The sequence below is a fragment of the Pseudopipra pipra genome, chromosome 18 (assembly GCF_036250125.1).
Source record: "Pseudopipra pipra isolate bDixPip1 chromosome 18, bDixPip1.hap1, whole genome shotgun sequence".
Classification (NCBI taxonomy): domain Eukaryota; kingdom Metazoa; phylum Chordata; class Aves; order Passeriformes; family Pipridae; genus Pseudopipra; species Pseudopipra pipra.
In genome coordinates this window covers 2,705,971-2,732,802 of record NC_087566.1, presented here as the reverse complement: position 1 = coordinate 2,732,802, position 26,832 = coordinate 2,705,971, and the positions used below count along the sequence as shown (strand labels likewise).

Here is a 26,832-nt window from a genome sequence, read left to right as displayed (position 1 = left end):
GGGTTGGGAAGGTGCTCTCCCTGATTCTTAGGTAATTTAGATTCATAGATAAGTCAGGCCTACAAGAGAGTTACTGTTGTGCTATAGTAAATTCCATGGTATCTTTTGCTAAATTATTTCAATTAGGCTCAAATCCTGTTATAACCTTCAGGCCTAAACCACTGGTCAAGTCCTGGGCTAAGTTTGGCAAGAGGGGTCTGTAAGGCTCTCCCTTACTCCCTTTTATCCTTACTCTTTATACCCTGACCCTTTTCCATACCCAGCCTCCATGTAGAAAATTTTAGGTTGATTTTAGATTTTAGGTTTGGGTTGATTTTTAGTTTCAGATTGATTGATTTAAATTTTAGTCTGATTTCTCTCTCTGTGTGTTTCAACCACCTAGAAAGCAGTAGAGTGAACTTTGACAAGGAACCTTTTGATGCTTTCATTTACTACTAAAACCTGCTTTTGCCCATACCTTTGCTGGTGATTTTTTTGAGTGACCTAAAACACTCCTTTGTGACAAAACTGGTGATGCACCTGTGGCAGTGCAGAGAAACAGAGACCTCCCCTGGACTGTCACCTTATTGATGAATATAAAACACATCCTTGTTTTAAGAGCTCCACCTTCTACCTGTTGACTCCCTGTTACACCTCTAAGGGATCCTGGACTGCTCCATCCCAGAAATGTATTTTCACAGACAGAACAGACCAGGTTCAAAGCCTCAATAAACACCAATTTATATTAAAATTAGGGCCCTCCACACCCTCCAGACAGCAAAGCCATTAAAACACAAGACTCAATATCTGCTTTCTCCCCTTCATATCACCAGACTGGTGAGTGTACCAGCTATTGTACACGTAATTGTGAGGAGTGTTAAGTTTTGCCTATCATCTTAAAAATCAAGCAGTTAAAGGGTATTTCAGAAATACTTAATGGGATTTTCCCACCAGTAAACCCCTGTGCTCAGTGGTACATTTTAATAACAGCAGAATCAAAATCTCATTTATGGACTAAGAAGGTTGTTCTGAGGGTAACATTCGGGGGAGGCTTTGCCAGAGAAAACAGAAGACTTAATAAGAGAAGGGCTCAAGAGTATTAGTCAGAAAAGTTGTGAGCTGCCTACAGGCTTTTTCTCTTCTGGTATCAGAGGGGAAGAAAAGTCCCTGTGGTTGATTCATTATGCCATTTCATTTCTTCATATATAATTTACATGCAATGTAAATACGGTAAATTATTATTTCTGGATTGCATTCTTGGGCCCCGATCCAAAGCCCACTGAAGCTGAGAGAAAGGCTCCTAGGTTGCAAAAAAAATCAAACATTATTGAGAAACAGGCCTGTTATCTGCCAACACTCATTAGGGAGGAGTTTGTGTTCCAGCAAGGGTTAAAGACTCAGGCCCCAGCTCAGCAAAATGTTAAGTACATGCTTAACTTTTAGGTTATGCTCAAATCCCAAGTGGATCTAAAGCACATGGTTTAATTGCTCTGCTGAATCAAAGCAAGCACAGATTTCTATCTGAGTTTAACTGCTGTGTAATCTGGAACTCGGCGTGGCTGATGCCACCAGGAACCTTCCTGAAGAGCTTCAGAACCTTCATATGCTGGATCCAGCCAGCCACAAAAAAAACCCCCATAAGGAACAATCACGACAACTACAACTGTTTTCCAAGTCATGGGAAGAAAAACAATTTGTTCTGTATCAGTTTAGTTCTCAGCCTCCATCTGTTCTCCTTTCCCATTTACTTCTTTATTGATCACTGCTCTTTCGATTTTCCCATCCTGCTGCTCCAGGAGCTCGGTGGGTAAATCCTCTCACCTCAGGAGCAGCAAAAACTCCTTATTTGGGTGGCACAGCAAAGCCAAGGGTCTGAGATCTCCGTGCCTTCTGATGCCAATAATCCCATGTTGGAACGAGATGACCTCAGAGGTCTTTTCTGTTAAAATCTTAGAGATTTAACAGTTCTTCTGCAGAAAAAGCAGTAATTCAGATGCTGCTCGTGGCCTGTTCCCCCCACCTTTGTCTTACCTTTGCTGTCTTGCACCAAGGTGGGAGAATATCCTCGTGGCTGAAGGAGCTGTCTTCACCTCCCTGGCTCGGTGTGATACATCCGCTTCCTCTCTCGTTTCACTCTCCCCACACCTGAAATTCAAAGGCAACTTCACAACCTTTCATCCTCTCAACGCTTTTTGTCAGGTGAAGAAAACAATTAGTCCTGTTCCTGAGCTGAGGAACTAAAAGTCTGGCAAGTTTAACTACGGACAAACCAGCTGCTGCTCAAGTTACTGTGCAAGTATCAACAGGCTGTTCTGCTCCAGCATAGTGGCCTTTCTTTTTTTAATGGTCTTTTTAAAATATGTATTTCAAACCTCCCAATCCTAATTGCAGAAACTTTCAGCAGTTTCCCTGGGGTCACACCAAAGTCTGTGGGAAAGCAGTGACAACTACTTGGTCATAAATCCATCAGTGCCAAAGTTTGCACCTCAACATTCAACCATCCAGCTCTACCACGTCCTTTGGGTTTAAACTACTGCCAACAAGGCCTGCTCAGAAGGACAGGCACGTGTCCTGTAGCTCAGGAGTTCCCAAAATCCTTGTTTGTCTCCCTACAGTGCTCTCAGAGTCATTTTAAGGTTTTTCTCCCTGACACCTTGTAAGTAAACACCAAAAGCACGAAGGGCTGCAAATAAACCTTAAATAAACTTTCCACTTCACCCATGAGCCCCAAGATTTCATCACAGGCTCCTTGCTCAGGCTCTCCTGTGCCCCTGCAAACACACAGAGCTGAGAGCACACACAGTGCCACAATCCCTCACAATCCTGGGATGGCCATGACTGCTGCTCCTTTGGGGAATCTCCAGAGAAACCCTCCAGAGCTGCACAGGGATTCGTGAACGTCATCAGGAATGAGGGAAGATTTTGCAGGGCAGAACTCATACATATTAAAACCAGAGAGACAACTCTGATACAGGTGCTGGAGGTCTTTCAAGGTTACCATATGCCACTGGATTAATCCCAACAGTCTTAAGGTAGAGGTGAGAAACGTTCAAATTATTTGATTAACTTCAAAAGGGAAGATTTTTTACGCCTCTACCTTTTGGCACCCCACCTCTTCTCCCAAGCCAAGAAGAACTAGAAACCTCATAAGAAAGCCAGCTCCAAACCTCTGACCAGCAGATTCCAAATGTGTTGCAATCTTGGCTTGTAGTCAGCCAATTTTGGGAAGGGAAAATCTGTGCCAGTGTTACAAAAATCGCCTGTCAGGAGCCTCTTCATCGAAAAGAGTATTTTTTTTTTATTATTTCCTTTTAAGTGGAAATTGGGACAGCCATGGAGAAATATCAAAGCTGCATTTTGCACCACTGAAAACTCCTGACAAACAGGCCAATTCCCTCCCAGTTTCTCATCTGCTCAAACAGCCTCTCACAAACACATCGTGGCTGTCAGTGGTCACCCACAGAGAATGATTTGTACTGACCCACTGTGGCTGACCAGAACTCAGGATTTGCCATGAGCCTGCAGAGTCATATCCCAAGTATTCCCAGTGAATTTCCCTTCTCTCTTTCTGCCCAAGGGACAGTGAAGCAGAAGCTCTGTTGGCTGCTGGAGACTCCTTCCTGCTGGGACTCATCCTGGAGGGAGCACCCCAGGGCAGGGCAAATCCTCTGACCGGGGCAGAGCCTCAAACCCCAGGAAGCCACAGTCAGACCCAATTCTCCCTCCGAGTATTCCCACAGAACTGGGAGCCTGGAAGTCCCAGCCATTGGATTAAAGCTCCTCCTGGAAGTTTCTCTCTGTTGTGGAGCAATCAGGGACTATAAGGGCTCTAAATCCCCACTGTATCCCACAGCACCTTTGAGCTGGGAAGGCTGAAAGGAGCAGCAACGCCACTGCAGTTCAATCTGTTCCCAAAGCTCTGCTACCAACCCACTGCTTAACCTTCCAGAGGTTTTCAGTCAGAAAACGGAGCAGGGAACAACAGGCATTCCCCTTTTCCAGGAACAGGAGATAATACACCATCCCTGAAGGTGCAAGAAGCTCACACCAATAAATCAGGGCAATTAAACACGGAGCTTTGCGTAGGTACCTGGTTTATATCCCATAATCCCACTCCAAAGGGAGCTTTCCTGCTGCCACTCCCTAGCAACCCAAGCAGCTTGTTTTATGACTCCCCCAGTGCCTTCAGGTGGGGAGGGCTGAGCAAGGTGTTGTGTGGGCCACGGGGAGATGAACAGTTGGGCTCGGTAGCTGAGGGGCTGCAGGTGAAATCAGGGCACAGACACACCCCAGGGAGGATCCGTTCCCCCCTCCGTGTGGGCAGGAATCCTCAGCACGGGGCAGACGGGCACAGTTAAAGTAGTTTCCAACCTGAGAGGCTGCCTCGTGCTCCCAGGGAGTGATGCAATGTAACAGGCTGGTTTCCAATTTCAAAAAAAAATGGGAAAGAACCTTCACCGGTGTATTTTAAATTCAGCTGTCTATAGTGTAAATAATGTTCCACCTGAATGTGCATTTTAATTCTAATGGCAGCTCATCAATCTGTTCAGATGGTAATTCTCACACTTTGTTCTATGAAGCAATAGCCTGTGTTATAAATGGATTATTTTTATGTAGCAGAGTATTTTTTCCTAGTGAATAAAACCCTGTCCACACACACACACACACCAGGTAAATCAGGAGTCTACAAAGGGCTAAGCCAGAAATTGTTATTATTTAATTACTGGTGCACAACCTGCGGGTCCTTGGAAGTAAATTCTTTCTTTACAGGAAAGTATGAAGAGCATGAAAATGAGGGGATTACTGGACAGAACAAAGATTTCTAAACAAGGAGAACTGCACACAGCCTGGAAATTTAGGAGCTTGGCAGAGCTCCTTCCCAACCCACCCTCCCCAGCTGCTCCTCCCAGGCCAGTTCTCCAGCCCCAGTCACAAGAAACTGCTGCTCAAGGAACTGCTCAGGGAAGAAAATACTGGGCTGATACCATGTCCTGGTACTGTTTTGGCCACCAAATGAGGCTGTTCTAAGTGCTCTCCTGGTCTCACCAAGAATAGCTTTTATATTTCCCCAGGAAACCTTTCTACCCATACGCAGACAAGTTGTCCCACAGGCTGGTGTGTCAGGCAACGAACAGGGCAGTTATCTGTAGGTGTTTTATGGACTCCAAGCTCTTCCCACAGAAGCACAGGGACCATCCACCTCTGGCAGGATGCTGTGTGAAACCCCTGCACTGGGACAACCAGGCTCTAACTCACAGTTTCCCTCCGTCCCGTGCTTGGCTCCCGTCGAGCCTGCTGGCCCCGGATCTGTGCCAGCTGGGTAGGAAACCGCTCTGTGCTCCTCTCGTGCCAGCTCTGAGGTGTTGCAGACTTACTCATCCTCATACCATCAAGCTGACACGTTCTTGATTTGCCCAGACTAGAGCTGGCATGGCTTGGGGAAAGACATGGTCAGCTCCAGTTGACTCATTCCCGGTGGTTGTGCAGTCAACAGAACTGACACACAGACATCCCACACGGAGCTTAAACTTTGCTTTACCTCTGCTGGAACAAAAGTGCTGCCTCATCCCTGGAATTGTGTACACTGCAGTCATCCTCTCACATTTCTGAAGCACTGGGTTTCTTATGTCACATATTTCAGCAGATATCTTGTTGTTGAAGACTCATTTTCCTCCAGTGTCCTGGCCCCTCAACAAGTGCCTGCATACAAAATATTTCCTGACTCCACTCTGCATTACTGGAAGGGGCTGCCCAGGGAGGTGGTGGAGTCACCACTCCTGGAGGTGTTTGAGGAAAGACTGGACATGGCATTCAGTGCCAAGGTGGTGTTCAGTCACAGGTTGGACTCAATCTCAAAGATCTTCTCCGACCTAATTGATTCTGTGACCACCTCTGGGCCCTCCCCATCCTCAAGTACAGGTCTCTCAAGCTTCCTCCTCCATTTCATTCATCACAGAAATGTTGTGCCCCTTCAGGATCCCCATGGACACATTAGCCAAGGACACTCCCTTCAGCTATCCAAACTTCAGTGGACACTCCAAGGTCCTTTGGTCCTTTTGGCAGTGCCAGTCTAATGCCAGTTGTGTCTTCCACACAGTACCAAAAAAAGAGCCTGACCTCACAGAAAGGTGGGACAGATGCCAGCAGTCATTTTAACTATTCAGGGAACACCCTCAGTGCCAGTTTTTCTGTATTTCTCAACAGCCAATTCCTCAACAAGCAAGCATGTGCAGATATCTCCCCAAAGTGGAAGCAAATGCCCAAACCACCCTCATGCATCCACCTCCCTCTGCCAACTGAGACAGCAGAAAAGCCTCACTGGTGACGAGGAGAAGCTGGAGCCAACGCTGACCCAGCAAGATCAATTCAACATCTGAAGAATTTCAATGTTAGTGCTCAGGAATACCAACTAAAATTAGCAGAGGAGAGAAAGGCTTTTTCTGTGTGGCTTGCAAAACTTCGTGGTGGTGAATTTATATGCAATGCACATCTACTTACAGTGAAAGCAGTGTCACTGTTTCCTAGAACCAGAGGTGCACCTTGCAAACCCTGTTATAATGAAGCATCCAGTAAGTGAAAGCTGTGGCCCCAATCTGACACAGCTTAACCAACCCTAACTGAGGCTAAAACCTCACAGCTCCACGAGAGAGAGTTTCAGTGTGATCCATATCACCAAAGACGCTTTTTCTTTTCAAACTGATATAAAATCACAGCACAAACACCTTTGTGCACCTTGCTTATGACAGTCTCCATTCAAAAGAAATTAAGACTAGCAAAGCAAACACAATCCCACCCTATAAAGCATTAGGCCACAGGATTTACATGCTTCCCAGTATCCTGAAGCTGCAGCCCAGCTGTGCTTCAGGCACTCTGTGCTTAGGCAAGAGGTGGGGCAGAAAACAAAGCTGAGGACATGAGAAAGACTAAGATGTTTCTACAGGTGTGCTCTTTGGGACCATTCTTTGGGGACCTGGCAAAGCCACACCTTTACAGTTCTGGAGCTGTTAAGTGCCTCAGACTTTGTGAGGATCTGTGTGGGTGCAGTAAAGGCAGGATCACAGTTAAACTCATAACACACTGCCAGAATTCCCTGCCACGGGAAGAGCATGTGAAGTGCAAAGAAGAGGTACCTCTAATGTTTCCTGCATCCAGTTTCCTGGAAGGAATTTGAGAGCAGGAGTGCCCAGACAGTGACTCTCCTCTTCTGTACGTCTGGGGCTAGACCTAGAGCTACCAAATGAGTTTATCTGTGGGCACACAGCTGCAAAATTCTTCGTTTGGAAGTTGTGCACTTCCATCTAGAGCATCTGGCATTGGTTGCATTTGCAGAGGCTGGTGACCAGATCCAGTGCTTCCCATCTAAACAGCAATTATCTTCTGACAGGGGTGGGGTGGGAGGAAAAAGGAAGAAAACACAAGAAAAGGAAGATGATCCCAGTCCACTTCCAATTTCAGTTGTTTGATTCTGGATTCAACACAGTATCAAGCCCAGTGTGAAAGCTGGACTCAGTCAGACTCCCCAGGACAATGGATCACGGGGAAAAATCAATGACTCATCTGAACAACAAGTTAATAAGGAAGCAGAACCCAGGACTGATACTTCCAATGCCCAAAACTGCACGAACTGAGACACCAGAAGCAATTCAAGGTTAATGTCTGTCACTCTGAGCTCCATCCAGAATTGAAACATAGAGTCAGACTATTGAATGAGTAAGAGTCACGTTCTTAAAGGACTCAAAAGCATCGAGTCAGCACCATATTTCAAAGAACTTAATATCTAATGAATCTCTTAAAGGGCAGATTTCCAGAAGAGGTCAGACACTGGCAAACTAAGCGATCAGAAAAGCTTATTCCCTTATTCAAATGGCTAAAACAGGAATAAGGAATTCTAAAAGGTCCCATTCCCACATCTGGCAGTTGTGAAGGGACACCAAAGACATAACCCAAGGAGTGACAATAATCACAGTGATGCAGTGATGGGATTCATCAAATGAATCCAAGAGCACTGGGTAAATTGCACCCAATGGAAACAAGTGGAAAAGTGACCCCAAACACCAGCACTGAATCCTCCTTTATCTGATATTCCTGAAAAGAGGGAAACACCTCATGGCCTCAGTTCCAGATGCCCACCAATACCATGCTGCTGGGATTTTAAGCTCAGTCCTAACTTCATTTTCCTGAGGATAACACAGTGGGATTATCAGTGATGCTGAGCAGAGTGGAAGGAACCATCCCAAAAAGTGTAACTACTGAGGAGCAGAAGTTGGCAAAGGCAGGTGGGAATTTTTTCAGTTCTCCACACTCGATTAATGCACATGATGCCCATGGTTATGTGAAAGCAGCTGTACTGCCCATTTATAGCAGATGTCCTTTCTCCAAAATACTTACTCCTCTGGGACACAAGACTTGCAAGGGAAGAGTTTCCTCATCATTCTTTACACACATTTTAACAACCAGCAGTCCTGTGACTTAGGGATGGACCTTTCTACTGGTCTCTCCAAAGAAGGTCAAAGGGCCCAGGACCCCATTTTGGGCATCTCGGTTGAAGATGCAAAGTTAAAATTAATTTATCTTCGTGCAGCACAGAACTTTTGGGTGTGTTTAAATGAGGCAGGAGAGGAATTCTGTGTAGTGAGTCATCCCCAGGTCTGTGAATGCTTTTGGCTTTGCCATTACTCACCTGACTCCAGCTCTGTGCTCCCCTCAATACATCAATATCTAGACGGAGCTCACAGACAGATGGGTGTTAACGACGCTTCCCCAAATATTAGTGATTTATTCCCAGGCTCTGGGATATTATTTGAATATATCTTACTTTGTCAATATAATGGTGATGGAATGCCCCTTCAGGTGAAAAGCAAAGCGCCTCCGTTCAAAGCAGCAGAGAAACGAGGGGAAGCAAAGGAGCAGGATGTGTTAGATGCTGTCTCGGGAACACCTGCAATCCAGCAGGAGGTGAAGGGATGTAGGTACAAGGTCTGTCAGGTTTACATCTCCCAGGCTCTCCCCACCACAGCCCTAACCCTGCACAGGTGGAATAAAATCTGCACTAATACAACTGCTTGTCTCGCAACTTTTAGAGCAATAATGGAAAAATCCTCTGGAAAGTGAAGGTTTCCTGCCCACTTCAGCTCCAAGGTGTTCCATATTTACCCAGACATTATAAAAGACATTAAAATGCAAACCAAAATATTAGGTTAAAAAATCCCAACAGAGTAAAATAAAAGCAACTGAAATAGTGATACGATTTCACCATTTTAAAATATGACAATGTAAGGAAATACAAACACTACTAACAACTACAACATTTATTCTTTCCTGCAGCATAAGTTGTCTTGCATGTTCCCACATTTTCTGCTAAGTACAGGACTTAATACAGTATCCTCTCCATGAAAAGATGTTTATCAGAAGACAGACGTGACACAGAGTCAGCCTGAGTAAACATCAGGGTTCATAATTTGTATTTTTTGACATTTTGTGCAGCCTTAATGTTAAATTAATCTTGTTTTATTGCATTTAACTGAGCAGTAGTTGGAGCTGACAGCTAAGTTGCTACCACCATCAGAGCTCTGGGAACTGAATTCCTTTTCTCTTCATTTAAGCCAACCTTCTACAAGCTTCAGTGATTTTGGTAGAAGAACTACCAGATCATACCTTCGCAGTGACAGAAAATGAGGCCCAAAGTCCTCCTGAGAGACTTCCCCCAACTGACAGCTCGCTCCTTTCAAATGTGAGTAAATACCTTAAAATCTCCAGGCTTCCCCTGTGGCTTCTCCCAGCTCCAAACCCTAAGGACTTCCCAAGCATCTCCAGATCCCAGTCATGGCCACCCAAGAGCATCTTACAGGAAAACAACCCCGACTGCCTCGATCTGCAAATTGGGCCCCAAAGTTCACCTGCCCCAAGCCTGCACTGCCCAGGGCTGCCCAAAGCCTCATTTTGTCTGGATTCTGCCCTCAGCAGGCTGCCAATGGACAAGGGCACACGGGAAGGGACGAGAAGAAGATGAGTATCAAATGTAAAATGCACATCTATAGTTTTTCTGTCGCTTTTCCCCCTCTCCCTTTCCCCCTGTATAAACACAGCCTCCCTCCACACAAACAGAGCCACGCATCTCCGTGCACCCGAGCCCTGGGCTAGCGCTGAGCTGACAATAGTGGCACTAATGCTAATGAATTCTGATTATTCGGATCGGTCATTAAACTAATAAGCCCATCTCCAAATTAGCGTGGCTGCTCCAGCCAGCGAAAATTTAATCAAATCTGCTTCATTATTTCAGACGTGGTGCACTTGGCGAAAGTGACTGCGGGAAAGGAGAACGGGACCCTCATCTGATAATTTTATCACTTGACTGCCAGACCATGAAAAAATCGGTGTGATGAATTTTTTTTTCCTCTGGGGGGTGAGGGTGTGGAGCAGAGGGTGTGTGCACGTGTGCTCTGGGAGCTTCCTCTCGTGTTCCCTCCTAATTAAACTAAACCCATCCTCCCTTCCCTCTGCCCTGTAACTGTGTTTGTTGTTTCCACATCTTCCCCACCCCCTGAACGTCTTCGCTCTCTTCCCTTGCTTCCCCCAGGTCCTGCTCTGCCTCCATCTCATACCCTTTGCACGCATGACCACGGCACAGCTTTCAGCCTCTGAGACAGAGGTTGTGAGACTTTCCTGAGCTACACAGCACTGCAGGCTCTGTCTTGCCCAACTCGAGCCTCCTTATGCACAAATTAGCCCTGCTTTGCCTCCTCACCCTTTTTTTCCCCCCTCTCAATTTCTGAAAAAAAAAACCAAACCAAAACCAAAAGCAGCAAACAACTCCCGGGAAAAAAAAAAACAAAACAACAACAAACCAAACAACAAACAAAACACAAACCCAAAACTTTCCAATTTTCTTCCCTCCCTTGTGTTTACTTGGATTGTGAGCATTTTGAATTTGATAGGGGACATCAGGCCCTATGTCTGCACACATTTCCATGCACAGGGCACACACAAGAAGCAAACTGAGGACACACAGCCCCAGCACACATAACCCCAGACACAGGAACACACTTAAATGCAAACTCAGAATTACCTTTCGTGGCTGTATTTTGAGGTACTCTTACACAAATTAGACACCTATTTATTGGTTTCAATGCAACGCTTCAGATTTACCTACAATTTCTTGGCTGCTTCCTCCTGCAGGTCCATCGTCACTTTAAGAACAAAAGCAAGCCCACCTTATTATCCTAGAATGATTATCATAGATGATTATCATAGAATCATGGAATGGTTTGGGTTGGAAGGGACCTTAAAGCTTAATTCCTTCCAACCCCCCTGCCATGGGCAGGGACACCTCCCACTAGCCCAGGTTGCTCCAAGCCCCGTCCAAGCTGGCCTTGGACACTTCCAGGGATCCAGGGGCAGCCACAGCTTCTCTGGGCAACCTGTACCAGGGTCTCCCCACCCTCACAGGGGAGAATTTCATCCTAATATGGATACAAACCCAGAACTCCAAAGGCAGAATGTAAATAAATTATATATAAAGAAAGGATCAGGCCTCACAAATGCACGAGCCTCATCAACGTGCAGCCCTGCTCAGTGCTCTGCTCTCTGTAACTGGGTTCAGAAAAGACAAATCTCACACTTCTGATACTGGATGGCCCTGCTGGAAATGAAATAGGATAGTACATCTTGTCAGTGTGAACAGAATAAAGCACTGGCCACCCCAACAGCCAGGAACAGGAAAGGAGCCAAGGTGGAGCACGTCCTCCTCCAACAATGAGCCAACATCCAAAATCTGGGAACACATATGAAGAAAAGCAATTTTGAACAGCAGTAGCCATTCCTGCTCATAGTAGATCTCACAGGACTTTACTTTTAATGGCCCTGAAGGCACCTGGAGATCTTACATTATCTCTGAAGTTACTCAGTCTTCACCTTCTGGCACAAATTTCCTCCCAAAAGTTGGGATTCACTTCCCATGACTAACAGCTTTCCAGATCTAAATTAGCCACTTAGATTCCCTTTATCTGCAGAAGGCAGAACAGCTTCCAAAGGGCTACTCCTCAATTTCAATTGTGCATCTCCCATTTCAGGAGAGCAGGAACACTCCCTGCAGAAGAGCCTGGTTTTCTTCCCTGACTGTATTAGAAATACAGACAGTTCGCTTTGACCCGACGAAAGTTCTGTCTAAAATTAAGTATGATGAGTTCTGGACCAAGGAAACATTATCTGTGCTATATCCTAGCCTGACAAGGTTTATGAAGCAATGTAGGTGCACAGGATTGATCTGCAACAGAAATTCTTACAGCTGAAATCAGACACCGAAGATAAAGTTGACTGGCAGCCGACCAGGCTGTCAACAGCATCAACCACAACTGTGCAGATGCCTTCTAAGAGAGGTACCAGAATGATATCCTGCCATCAAGCATATGAGCTCTAAATGCTCACAGGAAAGCAGAAGGAGAGGCTTTGGATCTAATGCCATCAGTTCAATGAGGCAAACAGAACATATGCTCTCTTAGTGGAATCTCTAGTAATCTCCTGGTTGACACCTAACTCTGCTGCTCACTGGATGTCAAGCTTCAGCCTGTGACATTTTCCACTTTGCTAAAGTACTCTTCTTCTCCCCTTCCATCACCTACTGCCTCCATGTCCTACTCCTTAAGCAAAGCACAGCATATGTTCCTCCTAAGAGACAGGTACCTCATCTAAATGCTCTTTGATTTTGCACAGAGTGTTCCAAATAGACTGCTCTTACCCCAGACAACAGTCAGAGCTCTCAAACAGGACCTCACTGCAGTCTTCTTTCCCCTTGTTTAGACTATTAAGTGGTTCAGAGCAATCCTGCTCCTCCTCCTCACTGCCCTCAGAGCTCCCTCATTCAGTAAGACACTCAATCTGATTTTAGAGTTGAAGAACTGCAAAGCTAAAAGACAATTAGTCTGAGTAAGGCTTTAGAGAATAGCAGTTAGGAACTGGGATGTTGTGAGGGATAGTTTTAGCAATTAGACAGCTCTTCCTGTCAAGACTCAGGTTGATTTAGTTGATTACACTCAGAGAAGGTTCTTCCTCCCTGGCCCACATAAGAAGGGAGTAGAGGACACCAGTGACAGGTACATGTGTCACACATGGTCATTATGGCCATGCAAAAAGGAACCTTGTACCCAAGTGTGGAAACCACAGCAGCACTGAGTATCTGTGCTCTGCTCCCCTGGAGGAGAAACTTTAGAAATATGGGGAAGCTCAAGAGCAAACTCAGAGACCAAACAGTGCAAAACACATTGCAAAAGTTACGTGGAAAATACTGTTGTGGGAGCAAAGGAGCCAGAGAGAACATGAGCCAGCAGCTCACAGGCCAGAACGATGAACCAGGCTCTGCCACACGCTTTGATGAGCTCCACCAGAATATATAGGGGGGCAAAATGCCCTCCTGCTGTGCAATGGTGCTGAACGATTGTAAGCAGGGTTTGAAAACGTCCAAGATTTAGCAAAATAACACAAAGAACCTTCTGGATGCAAAGCACCAACAGTAAAGACAACCTATCATTCAGAAAGACCTTTTTCTGTCACCACGGTCTTTCCAAGAACTTGTCCATTCTGCTCTCCAAAGAAATTAAAAGAGTATAAACCTGGAATTAGAACTCACAAAACGTGGAGCACCTGGATTGAGAATTAACACCTTTGTTCTTCAGTGAGCCAAGAGCAGAGGTGAAAACACTCAGCAGCGTGCAGAATACAGATGTAACACAGACTTTTAGGCATTAGAGGAATCAAAAATGAGGCAATTTGAAATCAGGCTCGAGAACTGAAGCGGCCTTGAGAGACCAGTGGCACCTCAGCCATTACCTCCCCCTCCCTCCCTGCTGCGAGAGCCACGTCACAGGAAAGGAGCCAGGAAACACCCCGAGAGCCACGACCAGGGAAAGGCATTTTGAAAAACATTTCAAAAAACATCTCACTCAGTGAGGTTGGTGACCCCACCATCCTTTCAAATCAACACTGCAGGAAGGGTTCATCTTCCTTTTTTGCCCGGGAATCGGTGACAGCCGAGACACGGGTGCACACAGATACACACACACAGAGCAGCTTTGCTACGAGAAAGGTTCAAGCTCTCCTGTCCTATCGCCTGGAGGAGGACGGGACATTTAGATCGTCCTCTGAGAGGGCCAGTGAGACCTTTAAGAAATGACACACGGCTTGGGAGCCCTGAGATTCAAAGAGACAGGTACTCCGGTGGCCTTCTCAACTCTGCTTTCAGCCGGCAAGACAAAACTTCTCTGCAGACGTGAACTATCCCCTGCTCTGAAAGGCCTCTCCATAGATCTGTGTCAGCAGTGATTAGCTGTTGCCTGGCACGTCATCCATTTGCCATTTGTTAGGCCAAACATGCCAACATTGGTAATCTAATCTTTGGCCGGCAACGGCCTCTTCCAGGTTAAACGTATTAGAAGGAGTGGAGGGGAGCGGGCTGATTTCCCAGGCTGTGGCCTGCAGCTTTCCACCATGGCCTGACCCCCCTTCCCAACCCCTTCCCCTGGAGATTGCCGGGGTCAGGACCTCCCCAGCATGGAGCTGAGTAAAACACTAACAGAGAGAGATGAGAGGATATTGGAAACATATTCTCGAGGCCTCAGCGCTTTGGAAATCTGAGAAGAACATGAGGCGTTAAGTTAGAGCTTTCACTGCTGGGTTGTGTCTCTGTGCGTATGTGTGTGTGTGTGTGTTTTTTTTTTAAAAACATGTTTCAACAAGAATTTGATAAAGATATCAGTAAGACAAGGTTGAGGGGTTTTAATGCAGCAGCAGCAAAAAACATGGGGCTCTGTTCATGGGAGAATCCACGTTAAGAGACACCTTAACCCACAGCTCGTGTGTTGGCAAGAGGGATGCTTTGCTTTTTAAGGAAATATTTTAGGTATATCAAGTATATCTTCTCCAGGGAAAAAAAAATTCACTTTTATCTGCCATAGGCTGCAATGTGTTCAGAGCTAAAAGCACTGCTTGGTGCCCTGGCAGGAGGGGATGCTCCTGGGAATGCTTAAAAATGAGAATCATGTGTCTGAAACCAAGCAAAACAGCCATCAGGATTCTCAAAGAGTCATTTTCCCCTCCCTAAAGGTAAGGGAACTCTCTCACAGAGGTGCCACATACCTGGGTGTGTGAGACCCCTTGGAGCTCTTTAGTGAAAACTTTAGTTTTCACTAAAACCAGGGGTGAGAAATAGGCTAAAGGCTTTAACACAAATGAAGAGGCACAGGACCAGTTTTGAATCTCAGAGACAGGCTCTGCAGCAGCTCAACAGCAGATTACAGATGAAAACACTTATGAAATATTTCCTAGAAAGTTCCCCTGCAAACAATACTCAGGATGTTCCATAAATGACCCAAAATAAGAGAAATTTCTCTGGCTTTAGTCCACCCCAGCAGCCAGGATTGTGTTGGTTCCCAAAAAGCTCATGGACACAAGCTGCCCATTCTCATTACTATCACTGCTTTTTTTTTTCTCCAAAGATTAGCTCAGGACACACACACATCCTTCTGCCCTGACAACATCCATGTTCTTGGGGGAAAATTCCTACTTATACAGAGAAACAAAGATAACAAGTCTGCAACGACCATCCTGAATGAAAGGCAACGTACGTGATGGACAATATTTATTTCAAGTGTCTCAGCACAGGATACTATTTGTGTGTTGGAATTGGTTCTTTCCTTTGGGGAAATAAAAAAAAATGTTAATCAAGCTAAAATTTTTGTGGTAAAATGTAGCCTGTTCCTGGACACTGAGAGTTCCCAGATGGTACTGAACGCTCCCGTCAGGAAGCCAAGCCCTGCTTTGTAGTTTGCTTGGTGCTAATGTGTATTTTTTATCAGTTATTTCTTCGGTGCTAATTCATTCCACTTCAAATAGGCTGCTGACACCAGGCAGTGGGGTGGGAAACAGATCCAAAGGTGGAACCAATCTGGGAAGGGAGAGCGATGGGGGCACTGGGCTGCGCTGCCAGCTCGGTGCTGCGCACACGCAGAACCTGACACCCAAAAGAAGGCATTTAATCCCACTGACGCTGAGTGGAACAGACAGGACAGAGCAGCTGCGAGCAAACTTCACTTTCTTTAATCCTGTGTTCCTGCTTAACATCCCCTTTAAGAGCAGAATGGACCGGGGGAGATGTCTATGATCTGTCTGAAGAGATGACAGGCGAGGCGGAGGCTTCGGGGGGTTGCCAAAGGACAGTGACTGTGGGCAGTGAAAGACAAGTGCCATCCCTCTCACCAGTTACCCTCAGCAGAACAGCCTGGTAGCTCAGGCATCCAAAATTCACTGTACAGATTTAATTCCCACCGTTTTGGCCTGCCCTCACAAATGTCAGTGTTAGCAGAACAAGACCTTTCAAATGACATCATCCTATAATGACACAAAAGAGCCCCTGAGTTTTGCACTTCGATTCAGGCTGAGAAGTAGAAGAAGCCAAACTGTGTCAAAAAGCACTTCACCTCAATTTTTTTTTTGCTTGCCTCAAATTGACAATAAAACCTGATGACTGAAGGATCTGTTTTACCCTCTAAGTCCAACCAACACAGACACATCACAAGGTGCCCTGAGAAAGGTCCCGTTCTCCTTTGGGTGTGACACAAAGCCCTGGGAGCTGCAGGAACCATCTCAGTTCTGTGGACAGACTGCAGCAGAGTCCAGCTGAAAGGCTCCAACCACAACCCCCTCAGGACAGGTCCTTCCTCGGGTCTGGAATCTGGAAAACACTCGCCTTGTTCACATTCCCTTCAAATGACCTGCAAGATCTGGCTACAAGGTTTACCTCTCCCCTAGATTTTATTTCTCCCCCAGAAAGAGAAGTTAAGTGAGTTCAGGAAATGTTTTTTATTTGGGACATGGCTCTGTTTCCCCATTTACTACGTGAATTCTCTATGCAAAGCCAGAGCTGTATTTATAAATATGTTTTCTTTACTGGATTTGGTGGGATAACTCAACATTTCCTGGTCTGGCCCAAGTCCATCCTTCAAAATATCATTTTCCTTGCAGCTCCCTGTGTTTGAGTTCTTCTGCTTTGTTTCTGTTTTCTAATTGACAAGGGTGAAACACTGAAACCTGAACCAGGCACAGATCTGAGACCCACTGGTGTCAAACAGGTTTGGCATCAGATTTGTACCAAGATTACTGAAATTAGTGTTTACTGACTGCTGTGCATTTTGGATCAGGCCCTTGAACTCAGGATGCTTTTTTCCAAAGGAAGCTGTTTAGGGTTCTTTACTGCTGGTAGGAAACAGAAAAGGGAGCTGCAGTGGTGAATTATTGGCATGACATTACTCCTGGGACCCCAAAAAAGAAATCCTATTAAAGAGAGTCCTTGTGATCTCATCGCTCTGTATTTCATGACTCTTCAAGAGGCTCTGCTAAAGTCATTCCCAGAAAATTTCCCCTGGAAAGGCTCAGGGGAGAAAGGGGCTGGATCACCAGTTGGTCTGTTTAGCATTTACTGCCTCTGAAAGCAAGAGGGTTTTTTTTCCTACAAGCACCAGCACTGCCTAAAGAAGGCTGGAGATTCCTGGAGGGAAAGGCAAAGGCAGCCAGGATGCAACATTTCACAGCCTCCTCCTTCATGGGGAGCCTTGGGTCACTCTGCACCTTCACACATCACATGTCCACTACTGACACTGCCCACTAGAAACAATTGTGTTTAACACACATGCTCAAAAGTCACAGTGTGAACAGGGACACACCCCAGTAAATGCCTGAAATCTTAAATAATCAAAACAATCCCTCAGCAAAGAGCCAGAGAGAGCCATCTCTAAGGGATGGCCAATATTCATATTTACAGAGGAATCCCAACCCAATCCATGACAATTAATGCAGAGGCTTTAATAAAGTTCTCCTCTCCAAAGGGTTCCCTGGATAAGAACTGCTCAGTGCTGCCCTAATCCCTCTGGATGTTTGTGTCCATTACAGACCCTGGTTACTGATCACATTAATTCAGCAATTGTAGGAAATTAATTCTTACAAAGACGTGATCTGGAGTCACTTGTCCTTTCTCACTTCATCATCTTTTCTCACTCTTTCTCTTTTATCAATCAGGATAAAGTCAGAATTTTAAAACCACTCTTCTTGCTACTTGCACAGCCAAATTCAAATCTGGGGAACTCCCAGCTGCTGCAACTGGAAACACTGGGGGGAAGAAGGAACAACCTGAGCCCACCCCAAAGCTCCTTTGGGGGCTCCATTTCAAATCCACAAACCCAACACATGCAATAAAGGACAAGTTGGTGGGTTAGAACCCCCAAATTTAAACAAGTAGCCAAGAATAAGTCTCAGAGACACAGGAAGACATATAAGGATGAAAAAGGAAAGAGCTTTTCCAAAACAGTGAGTTCACTTCATCCCCAACTGCTGCATCTTGATGAGAATGCAGCAGAGAAATCTTTATATTCCATAAAGAATAAGCCTTATATTCTACCAGATGAAGAAAAAGAAAAACTGCACATACAAAGAAAAAATGTTCAGAAGTTAAGATTGCTATCACAGTGCATTCTTTATACATGACCAGCACTATGTTTAAGAGCTACACAAAAGCTGCAGCTTTACAGATTGATACCAGCACAGGGGGGTGGGAGCTTTTCCACTTTCACACAGTTACAAAGGTGAAAGCCCAAAGAAGCATTTTTGGCTGCTCAGACCTGTTCCATTAGATCTCTGTCCCACACAGTTGGAGATGAAGTCCCCATTAGAAACATCTCCATTTCTTCTACACATTTAAGAGAACGTGGTACCTGTATGTTCTGTACAGAACCTTTGACAACACAACACAGAAACCTATTCCTGCCCAAATTTCCTCACCCCTTGGTCCCAGCTGTGGGCTAAGTTGGGATGACCCTTCACAACAGACATATTTCAGGTTTTTTTTTTCATTCCAACCCTCTCCACAGGAACAGTGGTGGGGTAAAGTTGAAAGCCCAACACTCCTCGAAGCACAAATGCCCCGATGATGTTCCATTGAGGTGCAAACGAAGCAGAAACTGCTCTTGGGTTTTCTCTGACCACAACAGGTATTTACTCCCTCACCTTGACCTCTCCTGTGGGACCTTTTCCTCCTGCCACAACCAGAACTCACTGCCACTGAAACGGTGACCCAAGTGACACAAAAGGCTGGAAGAACTCGAGAAGAAAAGAGACTTGGCAACAAACTGTTTAGTGTTCTCTGGTTTTGAGGTTGTTTTTTGTCAATACTTAACACTATTAATATCAACACATCAGACATAAATAACTTTCCTTAAAAATTCCCTTGTCTCTCCAGTTAAGATTCCAGAGCACACAGTGTCTCTGGCAAACACAACCAGCCTGCCAGGAAAACAAGGTAACTTTGTATTTCTGATATTTTCAAGACACAAGCAATATACTTTTCTTTCTTTTTATTGTTTTAATATGAAACAAACAGAGAACCCTTAGAGGCCTTCATTATGAAGGAGCAACTAAGGCCAACCTCGACAACAAACAAACAAACCCAAATAAAAATGAAGGGGCAGTCTTTTGCAAGTCATTTCAACCACAGGTCTGCTTCATGGCTGTCTGCACTAAGTCACCACAATAAAACTCCTCTTTTCATGGAATAACCACCATTTTTCTAGACACTGACTCAAACTCTGTCCTGGATTCCAGGACAGAGAAGTTCTCTTTTCACTTGAAAATCTACCTTTCTGTGCCACGCAAAATAAATTAAGAGGGAGAAAAACAAATGTTTTGTATTGGGAAATGCAAAACAAGGTATAAAATACACTCAAACCAATAAAATCAGATCCATCTTTAACTGCGAAATTGTTGGTTTCCTGACTGGATCCAGTTCATACTTTTGCCTTGTGGCTGCCATACAGTGTATGGAGCCCTCCAAGTGCCCTTCCCATAAGGATTTGTGTGAACTATCAGGGTCAGGAAAATCAGCCTTTACCCCTTCCTTGGGATTTTTTTCCCTTCTTTTCCTCTTTTTTTCTTCAGAGGAGACAAATTTCTCAGTGCTGCCAGTCTCGGGGAGGGAAAAAAATGGGAAAAAAAGTAAGATTATAGTTCACTGGAGTTATAAAGTCCCAACAGAGCAAAATATGCTTGGGCTGCTCCATCTGAGCACTGTCTGAAGGGTTTTTCCCTCTGATAATCTGTTCCTTCCGGTGAGAGCGCTCCAAACGTGAGCTTTGCCTGCAGCTCCCTTCCCATCCCATCAGGAAAGATGATATATCCTAAATGCCTCCTTGATATATAGCATTCCCATTCCCAACCACTGCCTTCACTCCTGCCCATGTGCTGATTGGAACTCCCTCTGAAGATGATGCACATTTATTTTCCGAGCTGGGTACAAAGCAGGGGAGCTCCCAGGGCTGAACTTCCTGGGGGATTTAAGAAATGGCCCTAAATTACAGCAGGATGGGGGGACCTTCCCATACAGACCGTTCCCCCAGCCCCGCAGTAAATCACCTGCCAGACATCCCTGAGGCAGCTCTGAGGGCAGAGGAAGGTGGGATTTCTTATCAGGAGCAAAAGTTGCAAAGTATGAAGCTGAGAAGTGAGGCAAAGGAGGATGAGCAGGGAAACAAATGGGACATTTCACCCGTACAGAAGAGCCAATTTGTGAAAATGTCATGATTTGGGGGATGCTGGTATTTGGGGGGAGGGAGAAGAGGGAGGAATCCCTCTGCTTTTCATAGGACAACTTTTAGCAAGGCTGCCTCGTTGTGCAGCAATTTGCCTTTCCCTGCTACACCACCTCTCCTAGGAAAACACAACCAGATGGAGCATCACTCTTCCTATTTTCAGAGCGTGGAAGGCACAGAGAAGTTTTGTTTCCAACTCTTGCAGTGTGAGGAGTGTGATGCTCTGGGGATTATTTCAGCACAATTTAGACTCTTGTTACTCCTGTAAATTTTTTTTACGACCTTGCAGGGATTTTTCCCAAACTCCCAATGCTTGGACTGACCCCACGATCCAAAGAGAGGGAGCTGATGAGTCATTTATTCCAGCTTCGTATCACCTTGAATCTCAGCCTGAGGTGCAGAAAGTCTCTTGTTTTCTGGGATAAAACACCCCTAAGAGCTCCCAGTCCCCAGCCCCACTGCTGGAATGAGCCTGGAGCGAGGAGCAAGGTCATCCCTGGGAGGGAGACCAAGCCAAGCACGAACCGAAAGAGCAGAGCCGACCCCGCGGATGTGACGAATGTGATCCCAAACACTGTTTCATTTCAGCTTCACATCCTTTCTTCTTCCAGCGACTCCTGCTCACAGCTGCTCTTATTAGAAACAGTCAAGAGGTCTGATTTAAAAAAATATATACCTTGAAAAAGGCACTGCTTTTCTTTCTTTGTTTCCTTCGCATAATGCTCGTGCCTTAAAAGATTAGGATCAGAATTCTCATAGTCATTTCCATCCAATTCCAATTAAAACATCATTAAAAAGCATTTTTGTCATTCATTGTTTCCCTGAGAAGGAAGGGCAACGTGGTTTTGCACACAACACACATCTAATATCCATATTTGCACAAGAAATACAATCCATCCTTCCTGACCTGTAATAATTTTGCAGTATTGCAAATACTGAAATACTTTACAATTTGGGAACACATTCATTTGTTAATTTATTATTTAAAATTAGTCAAGCAATTTTTATAACCCTTTTCATGACCTCTAGCTAACAAATGACTTGTTACTAACCCTTCAAACTTTCCACACAATTAAAAAATGATTAACAACTGATGAATGGGCTACAATTGAAGAAATTAGGTTGCAATTAAGAAGACATTTAAATGAATGTTTGAAACTCCTTGGATTATAATTAGAACCAGATCAACTTCGAAGGTCACTCTCGAGTGGTGCTCTCGTGGCATCAGAGATAATTCAGCCAGTAAAGTTGAATTTAGTGGTCACTGTTGGCACGGGACTGTGGCTGAAACCCTCCCCAAAGGATTAACCAAGCCAGAGGCTGAGCTTAAAACTGACCCCAGGCCTCAGCCTTTAAGCTGAGTCTTGCCAGTGTGGACTTTTCAGGAGCAAAATCGCTGCGTTTCTCCCTCGGGGCCACCTCGGTGTTCCACCCACCAAGGATCTGTGACACACAGTGGCACGAAAGAGATTCCAGAGGCCATGGATTCCTCCCAGACACAGCCCCAGAGCTGTGAGGGAGCAATTGGGCAGTGACCAACTCCTTCAGCCACTACAGGGGGGTTTTCAGTCATGGGGACCTTCACCAGTGTAGGGCTGAGAGCAAAGGGATTGCACATGAAGTGCTGGGAATAGGTTATTCTTCTCATCTACTCTGCCAATCTCAGCCCTGTTTCAAGGCACTAAGGATTTCCAGCCTTTGGACACCCATTCCAAATGGCTCCAGGCAGTTTGGGAAAATCTCAGCCAGGAGTTCCTACTTAACCAATGTCACACATCAAAAGCTCTCCCTCACTTAAAAAAAAAAAAACAAACACATTTATTCAGTTTATCCACTGTCCAAGCACAGAAACTGCTCTATGTGAGACCAGTAATTGCTAAATTCAAGCCAAGAAAACATAAAGATTCACAAACCTTTGGGCTCACACAGGAAACTCACCTTTCCTCACACAAAAACAACAACTGAGAAACACGCAAAGATAAACCCAACAATTTTGATTGTTTTCTTTACAAAAGTAACCAACACTTGTGGAGACAGCCTGTGGTCTGTGTCTGGCCCCGTGGACGTTCCACCTGGCCCACTGCCACTGACCAAAACTCTGCCCTTTACTGCTCTCACGTTTCCATCCTCGGTGCTCCTCCCTCCTCGTCCCCCGAAGAAATTACACCGCACTTGAAATCAAATTATTACTGCAGAAGGCTTCACCTTCTGTGAATCCTCTCCTTTTTTTCTGCTCTGGGGGACCAGCTGTGCCTTTCTTTTGCATTTTTCCCAGTCCCCAGCACACAGCCAGGCTCCACACACCCCCAGCAGGACACGAGGACTGTTCCTACAGCAGAAGGATTCATCTCCAAAGATGTTGTATTGGAGCCTCTGACAGCACTTTTAAGAAGGACTAAAGGCTCTGCTGGCCATGCTGACCCCTCTCCAGCTGGTGTGGGTAGTTCTGCATGCCAAAATAAGCAGCTTCTTAGTGGCTTTCAACCCTAATTTGGGGGAAAACGTTGCCATTCCTGCACCCCGTGTGCCATCAGCCACGTCATCCAAACCCAGCTCCTCACCAGCCATCAAACACCTCAGGAAGGACAATGCAAGTGGAATTTCCTATTAACCAGAGCTTGTGCTTCCACCTTATTGGCACCTGAGGATCTCCAAACAGGCAGGAAGAGCTGAGGAGATACCCCCAGAGCCAGCTCCCCAGAGGCACTGACCGAAAAGATTTGATCTGTGTAACATCTTATAGTTAATTTTCTGTTTGTTTGTTTTGTTTTCAGGACACAGGCTGAAGGCTCTTTCTTCCACTCAAAGCTTGTAAGAATAAAACATTCATTAGCTCAGTGACTACCCCTGCTAAGAGAGGAGACAAGTGTTAAGGTGGGCAGGTTTCCAGACACTTGGTGCCTGTGTTGGAATTGCACACCTGAGGCCTCACCTGACAGGGAACATCTGGATGTTTTTAAAAAACTGAGGCCTGAATACACATGTGATGTATCAAGGGAACCCTTCAGCCTCCTCTGCGTGGAGCTGAAGTCAGACCTGGATTTCAGCACCAACTGCCATCCTCGGGCTTGTGCCACAAAACTGAAGCAACATTCAACTCAGCTGAGCGGGTTCTGCCCTGAACAGGAAGATTGAAAGATTTGAAACAACAGGGAAAGTGATATAAAGGAGCTGCAAACCAGAGTGAGGTCTGATTTGGGGAAGCTGAGTCTTAAAATGGTTTACAGTGATCTCCGAACTAGCACAAATAGGCATTTCCAGGGAAAGTGGAAACCAGTCAGGACAGGAATGATTATGGATGACTTAATCCGTGTGTTAGAGGAAGAAAAAAGATACTTTGCTAGACAGAAGGAGATGAGAAACTTTGAAACTCTGTGTTATCCCAGACCTCTTATAAATAGCATCACCAGCCCTTCTCTTCCCAGAGATTCCAATATTCATCAAACTCGCTATTAAACTGCAAAGGGTAGCTGGGAAAACAAAACAATGTGACCCTTTGAGACCAAATCCAGTGCTGATGTAAAGCCTGTGGAGTAGTTCCAGCTTGTACTAGGCCTGAACTGAGCTCCCACCATCCACTGTCCCTTCTGATGTCAAGTTGATGGATTACAACTTCCTAATGCAGGACTGATGCATTATGACATCCTAATGTTGGGACGATTGATTGTGACTCTTTTTTTTAAGTATGGCTTACTAGGCAATTATTGACACCATCCCTGCATTAGAGCCCTAATTCAGCACAAACGGGCTGACAAGGCCTGTGCTGTGGGAAAAGATTAACCTATTCCAAATTTTATAGACCAGGGTGAGACGGGGCTTGTTCTGGGACAGGGCCACCCTCTCATTACAGGCCTTCAGAGACAGCAAAAACTAAACAGCTCATGCCACATCTCGAAGAAAATTGCTTTATCCCTTCACCTCTAAGTGGATTCAGACGCTGCCAGTTGACTTGGGAGTGCTTTGGGGTCAGTGCACACACGCCAGAACACAGAGAGGGGAAAAAAAAATCCAAATAAAGGCAAGAGAGAGGTAAAAGGCAGCGCTGTCAGCTCCTACCCTCCAACATCTGTGAGCAATGGAGGCGCGGAACCCAGGCTGGGAGCGGGGAGGTGAAGGGAGAAAGGGATGGTTGTAACAGTGACAAACAAGTCTGAAGGGACTTCTCTGCTCTCAAATGTCGCTGGGGGAAGCAGACAGGAGACGGGGGAGGTGAGGAAGAGAGGAGGTCAGGTATGTAATACCCAGAGCGAGTGGACAATCAAATGTTTGCAGCTGGGCTAGGAAATGGCAATCCAGTTGCAGAGCACATCTGGCTCCCTCCGTGCGCGCCGTGGGGCCACCTGGTTTTAATCATGCTGGGATCACCTTTGAAAAACAGAACTTAATCAGAGGCCTAGTCCTAGCAATAGTGTTACATCCAGACTTCTCTCCAGGGGAGCAGAGGGCAGGAAGGGGGGGGAAGATGAGTTTAAAAAAAAAGGGTATTTCTTCTGTGTTTTGCTCAATCAAGCCTGGAACTTTGTCAACAGATTCCTCTTTGTCAGGTTAAAAGGAGTCACTTTTGATTTTCTGCCTCTTTGCATTTGATGCCTGCTTATCTTACACCACCCTTCCTGTTATTTCGACAGGTTACATGTGTGTGGGTGCTAAAGAGCAAGTAGAGAAGATGCCATTTAAGGAGTCTTTGCCTTTCCATCCCACCTCCTCCCACCACAGAAATGGACTTTGGATTAAAAGGCCTTACACCTTTCTGAACCAGGAGGACAAGCCTCCCTTGGCTCAGGAAAGGCCCAAACAGCATCATCCTTCATCTCAATGCTCAACACAAAAGTGTGCCCAATCCACACTTTCCCCCCAACACTGGCTGGTGGCAGATGCTCACAAAAAACTCTCCAACACAGAGTAACCACCCCTGGCACCACCTCACAGGTTTTATCAATCAAACCTTCGAGGACATGTTTTCTCTCCCAGATTAATTAAACTCAGCCAATACGTTTTGGTTTGAAAAATGTATGGGGGGGGCAGAGGGAAGGGGTGCTAATCTAATCTCAGACATGGTACAGCTTGAGAAGTCCAAAAGCAGTTCAGCTGCTGAGAAATATCCCATCATTTGCTCTTTCAGTATCATCTGGAATCAACCCATGGCAGTGTCTATGGAAAAAACCAACCAACAAAACCTCAGCCCTCTTCCTCTTCACTGTCTTTGCTCCTCACACCTCATCTCCATCATTTCTCATCTCCAGAAAAGCATCATCTCAGCAGCCTGTGACAGAGGCCACGAGAACTTTGGACACAGCAGAAAACAAACATTCATTGTTTTTTCATAATACTTTTCCATAACACTTCGAGGGTATCAGATGGAGGGAGCAGACACCAGGCTCAGAATTACAAAGGCTGACTTCCTTCACCCAGACTGCTGTTAAATAATGGAACTCATTGCCACGGGTTTGAGGGACACCAAGAGTTCACAGGGGTACAGATGAGATCAGAAAAGAGGGAGAGGAGGCAGGAATCAATCTTGAAACTAAAGCATTCAAGGGGCAGAGACAAAGGCATACCACAAAAATCAAACTTTGAATTCTTGCTGATTTGCTGGAGCAACAGTAGGTTCATAAAATCAAGGTCGGAGCCCGACTTGTTTCCCTTCACACAGAGAGGAAACATTAAGTTATTTCTAAGCAACTCTTGCTTGAGGAATGAGATGATCTTTAAGGTCCCTTCAAACACAAACCATTCTGTGATTGTAGTAAAAAAATAAAGAAAAAAAAGAGAGAAATGCAAAGAAAGATTCCTTAAGTTCACAAATGTTCTCACAAACACAAACCCTCAGTTCAGCTCCTCACAGTCCAGCCTGTGCTGCAGGAGGAGGATCCCAGTGTGCCTGGAGACACGACCTGACAAGATTTTACACCTTCTGGTAATGCAAAGGAAGCCTCAAACCTTCAGCCCTGCTTATCAAACCCTTCAAATAACTACCCTTTCTGTTAGAGTTAAGATCAGATCGTGGATAATCTTCTGTGCATGTAGTTCACCTTGTCACAGACACTGGGCTTGGATTCCCTGCAATGCTTCAGCTACTTCACACTGTTGTCATGCTGCAAAGGAGCTTTAAACTCAGCTTAACCACACCGACCACAAGTTGTTTTATATCTTATTAGAAAAATGACTTAATTTCCCGTGTAATCTTGTACAGGACCTCAAATCTGCAACAGCAACAGCGTCAGTATTGTAA

The 26,832-nt window shown here is 45.4% G+C and overlaps 1 protein-coding gene across 1 annotated transcript in view; it reads right to left on the bottom strand.

Moving 5' to 3' along the window:
- The window catches only part of TBX3 (T-box transcription factor 3), a 433,177-nt gene that overhangs the window by 270,320 nt on the left and 136,025 nt on the right, over positions 1–26,832 (bottom strand). The window contains exon 4 of the mRNA XM_064674670.1: positions 2,011–2,124. The gene's annotated coding sequence lies outside the window, so the exon portion shown is untranslated. The remainder of the gene's footprint in view (positions 1–2,010; positions 2,125–26,832) is intronic.